Raw genomic sequence first — 5786 nt, 5'->3', positions numbered from 1 at the left:
AACGCAGAGTACTAACCACTATACGATCACGGCAGGGTAACTGGAAGCTCACACCTGCCCTTGACAAGGAGCAGTGGAAACCATGGCATCAGTCAATTTGCTTTTTAATCTTACTTTGGGGTCTAACAGATCCTAACCTTGGGCACTCTCGTTTACTCAGTGTAGCCTCCTACGACAAGAGTAAAGGTACTGCCTTAAGAGCTTTCCCATACCGGGAGTTGAACCCAGGCCGCCTGGGTGAAAACCAGGAATCCTGACCGCTAGACCATATGGGAGTTCATTTACTAGTATTTCTGCCAATAATATTATTTTAAAATATTCTTTTAAGCCACAGAAGTTAAAGACATGTGGCTCTTATACAGTACCTGATGTGTCTCGGGACATTAGCACACATCCCTTGAATTCCCAACTTAATGGCTGTGGCTATGCAGGTCTGTCTATGGACACAATATATCATAGTAAATAAGACAAGACAAGACAAGATCAAAACTAAGCATTCAGGAGGAAGGTAAGCCAAAACGTGAAGATTTTGTAAGCTAATGTGTTGACTGTTTACCTTTGCTTCAACCTACTCGCAAATGAACCACTTGTGGGGACAATTGAAACCATTATGTGGACAGCTAATGCCTACATCGAGCTAGACAGGAGTCAAACCTAGAATCTTCTGACGCGTAGTCAGATGCGTTATACACGATCGCTGACTTTCTCATGCATGAAAAAGCTGACTTGACATATGCAGTTCATGAATACGTTTGTTCAGACCTTACTGCCGCTAAAGAAGGCTCTTTGCTGAAAATCACCTCAACGCCTGGCTATCAATGCCGTGACCCGGATTCGAACCGGGGTTGCTGCGGCCACAACGCAGAGTACTAACCACTATACGATCACGGCAGGGTAACTGGAAGCTCACACCTGCCCTTGACAAGGAGAAGTGGAAACCATGGCATCAGTCAATTTGCTTTTTAATCAGCACAATAAATTAAGAAGCTCTAAAATGTCCAGTATGTTCTATCATACATTTCTAGAGCAGATCTCAATAGAAAGAAATCAAGGAGATTTGTGCATGGAATATTGACAATTAAGGTGCAAAAGAAATCCTTTAACCCTTATGAACCAATTACAACCCCTTCATTTAAATGTAGCCCGTCCATTTAGCCTGCCATTAGGCTACTGATTAAGGTGTTTAACCCCTGACTGAAATTAAGGCATGTTTAAGGTATCTGCAATGTTTCAAGAACCCCTTTATTTTTATGAAGCGGTGTGTGCATCGGTTAATACATTTGATGTGATTTTTAAGGGACGTGTGTTCCATAGTCACTTGAATAGCAACGAGAAAAAAAAATCCCTAGTAATGGCAAATTCAATGAGAGAATTGAGATTGTCAAAATGGTCATTTAGCACCTGTCTTGCTTTGGGGTCTAACAGATCCTAACCTTGGGCACTCTCATTTACTCAGTGTAGCCTCCTACGACAAGATTAAAGGTACTGCCTTAAGAGCTTTCCCATACCGGGAGTTGAACCCGGGCCGCCTGGGTGAAAACCAGGAATCCTGACCGGTAGACCATATGGGAGTTCATTTACTAGTATTTCTGCCAATAATATTATTTTAAAATATTCTTTTAAGCCACAGAAGTTAAAGACATGTGGCTCTTATACAGTACCTGATGTTTCTCGGGACATTAGCACACATCCCTTGAATTCCCAACTTAATGGCTGTGGCTGTGCAGGTCTGTCTATGGACACAATATATCATAGTAAATAAGACAAGACAAGACAAGATCAAAACTAAGCATTCAGGAGGAAGGTAAGCCAAAACGTGAAGATTTTGTAAGCTAATGTGTTGACTGTTTACCTTTGCTTCAACCTACTCGCAAATGAACCACTTGTGGGGACAATTGAAACCATTATGTGGACAGCTAATGCCTACATCGAGCTAGACAGGAGTCAAACCTAGAATCTTCTGACGCGTAGTCAGATGCGTTATACACGATCGCTGACTTTCTCATGCATGAAAAAGCTGACTTGACATATGCAGTTCATGAATACGTTTGTTCAGACCTTACTGCCGCTAAAGAAGGCACTTTGGTGAAAATCACCTCAACGCCTGGCTATCAATGCCGTGACCCGGATTCGAACCGGGGTTGCTGCGGCCACAACGCAGAGTACTAACCACTATACGATCACGGCAGGGTAACTGGAAGCTCACACCTGCCCTTGACAAGGAGCAGTGGAAACCATGGCATCAGTCAATTTGCTTTTTAATCTTACTTTGGGGTCTAACAGATCCTAACCTTGGGCACTCTCGTTTACTCAGTGTAGCCTCCTACGACAAGAGTAAAGGTACTGCCTTAAGAGCTTTCCCATAGCGGGAGTTGAACCCGGGCCGCCTGGGTGAAAACCAGGAATCCTGACCACTAGACCATATGGGAGTTCATTTACTAGTATTTCTGCCAATAATATTATTTTAAAATATTCTTTTAAGCCACAGAAGTTAAAGACATGTGGCTCTTATACAGTACCTGATGTGTCTCGGGACATTAGCACACATCCCTTGAATTCCCAACTTAATGGCTGTGGCTGTGCAGGTCTGTCTATGGACACAATATATCATAGTAAATAAGACAAGACAAGACAAGATCAAAACTAAGCATTCAGGAGGAAGGTAAGCCAAAACGTGAAGATTTTGTAAGCTAATGTGTTGACTGTTTACCTTTGCTTCAACCTACTCGCAAATGAACCACTTGTGGGGACAATTGAAACCATTATGTGGACAGCTAATGCCTACATCGAGCTAGACAGGAGTCAAACCTAGAATCTTCTGACGATTTAGTCAGATGCGTTATACACGATCGCTGACTTTCTCATGCATGAAAAAGCTGACTTGACATATGCAGTTCATGAATACGTTTGTTCAGACCTTACTGCCGCTAAAGAAGGCTCTTTGCTGAAAATCACCTCAACGCCTGGCTATCAATGCCGTGACCCGGATTCGAACCGGGGTTGCTGCGGCCACAACGCAGAGTACTAACCACTATACGATCACGGCAGGGTAACTGGAAGCTCACACCTGCCCTTGACAAGGAGCAGTGGAAACCATGGCATCAGTCAATTTGCTTTTTAATCAGCACAATAAATTAAGAAGCTCTAAAATGTCCAGTATGTTCTATCATACATTTCTAGAGCAGATCTCAATAGAAAGAAATCAAGGAGATTTGTGCATGGAATATTGACAATTAAGGTGCAAAAGAAATCCTTTAACCCTTATGAACCAATTACAACCCCTTCATTTAAATGTAGCCCGTCCATTTAGCCTGCCATTAGGCTACTGATTAAGGTGTTTAACCCCTGACTGAAATTAAGGCATGTTTAAGGTATCTGCAATGTTTCAAGAACCCCTTTATTTTTATGAAGCGGTATGTGCATCGGTTAATACATTTGATGTCATTTTTAAGGGACGTGTGTTCCATAGTCACTTGAATAGCAACGAGAAAAAAAAATCCCTAGTAATGGCAAATTCAATGAGAGAATTGAGATTGTCAAAATGGTCATTTAGCACCTGTCTTGCTTTGGGGTCTAACAGATCCTAACCTTGGGCACTCTCATTTACTCAGTGTAGCCTCCTACGACAAGAGTAAAGGTACTGCCTTAAGAGCTTTCCCATACCGGGAGTTGAACCCGGGCCGCCTGGGTGAAAACCAGGAATCCTGACCGCTAGACCATATGGGAGTTCATTTACTAGTATTTCTGCCAATAATATTATTTTAAAATATTCTTTTAAGCCACAGAAGTTAAAGACATGTGGCTCTTATACAGTACCTGATGTTTCTCGGGACATTAGCACACATCCCTTGAATTCCCAACTTAATGGCTGTGGCTGTGCAGGTCTGTCTATGGACACAATATATCATAGTAAATAAGACAAGACAAGACAAGATCAAAACTAAGCATTCAGGAGGAAGGTAAGCCAAAACGTGAAGATTTTGTAAGCTAATGTGTTGACTGTTTACCTTTGCTTCAACCTACTCGCAAATGAACCACGTGTGGGGACAATTGAAACCATTATGTGGACAGCTAATGCCTACATCGAGCTAGACAGGAGTCAAACCTAGAATCTTCTGACGCGTAGTCAGATGCGTTATACACGATCGCTGACTTTCTCATGCATGAAAAAGCTGACTTGACATATGCAGTTCATGAATACGTTTGTTCAGACCTTACTGCCGCTAAAGAAGGCACTTTGGTGAAAATCACCTCAACGCCTGGCTATCAATGACGTGACCCGGATTCGAACCGGGGTTGCTGCGGCCACAACGCAGAGTACTAACCACTATACGATCACGGCAGGGTAACTGGAAGCTCACTCCTGCCCTTGACAAGGAGCAGTGGAAACCATGGCATCAGTCAATTTGCTTTTTAATCTTACTTTGGGGTCTAACAGATCCTAACCTTGGGCACTCTCGTTTACTCAGTGTAGCCTCCTACGACAAGAGTAAAGGTACTGCCTTAAGAGCTTTCCCATAGCGGGAGTTGAACCCGGGCCGCCTGGGTGAAAACCAGGAATCCTGACCACTAGACCATATGGGAGTTCATTTACTAGTATTTCTGCCAATAATATTATTTTAAAATATTCTTTTAAGCCACAGAAGTTAAAGACATGTGGCTCTTATACAGTACCTGATGTGTCTCGGGACATTAGCACACATCCCTTGAATTCCCAACGTAATGGCTGTGGCTGTGCAGGTCTGTCTATGGACACAATATATCATAGTAAATAAGACAAGACAAGACAAGATCAAAACTAAGCATTCAGGAGGAAGGTAAGCCAAAACGTGAAGATTTTGTAAGCTAATGTGTTGACTGTTTACCTTTGCTTCAACCTACTCGCAAATGAACCACTTGTGGGGACAATTGAAACCATTATGTGGACAGCTAATGCCTACATCGAGCTAGACAGGAGTCAAACCTAGAATCTTCTGACGCGTAGTCAGATGCGTTATACACGATCGCTGACTTTCTCATGCATGAAAAAGCTGACTTGACATATGCAGTTCATGAATATGTTTGTTCAGACCTTACTGCCGCTAAAGAAGGCACTTTGGTGAAAATCACCTCAACGCCTGGCTATCAATGCCGTGACCCGGATTCGAACCGGGGTTGCTGCGGCCACAACGCAGAGTACTAACCACTATACGATCACGGCAGGGTAACTGGAAGCTCACACCTGCCCTTGACAAGGAGCAGTGGAAACCATGGCATCAGTCAATTTGCTTTTTAATCTTACTTTGGGGTCTAACAGATCCTAACCTTGGGCACTCTCGTTTACTCAGTGTAGCCTCCTACGACAAGAGTAAAGGTACTGCCTTAAGAGCTTTCCCATACCGGGAGTTGAACCCGGGCCGCCTGGGTGAAAACCAGGAATCCTGACCACTAGACCATATGGGAGTTCATTTACTAGTATTTCTGCCAATAATATTATTTTAAAATATTATTTTAAGCCACAGAAGTTAAAGACATGTGGCTCTTATACAGTACCTGATGTGTCTCGGGACATTAGCACACATCCCTTGAATTCCCAACTTAATGGCTGTGGCTGTGCAGGTCTGTCTATGGACACAATATATCATAGTAAATAAGACAAGACAAGACAAGATCAAAACTAAGCATTCAGGAGGAAGGTAAGCCAAAACGTGAAGATTTTATAAGCTAATGTGTTGACTGTTTACCTTTGCTTCAACCTACTCGCAAATGAACCACTTGTGGGGACAATTGAAACCATTATGTGGACA

The sequence above is a fragment of the Notolepis coatsorum genome (assembly GCF_963971535.1).
Source record: "Notolepis coatsorum genome assembly, chromosome: 14".
Classification (NCBI taxonomy): Eukaryota; Metazoa; Chordata; class Actinopteri; order Aulopiformes; family Paralepididae; genus Notolepis; species Notolepis coatsorum.
This window is presented reverse-complemented; position numbering follows the sequence as displayed.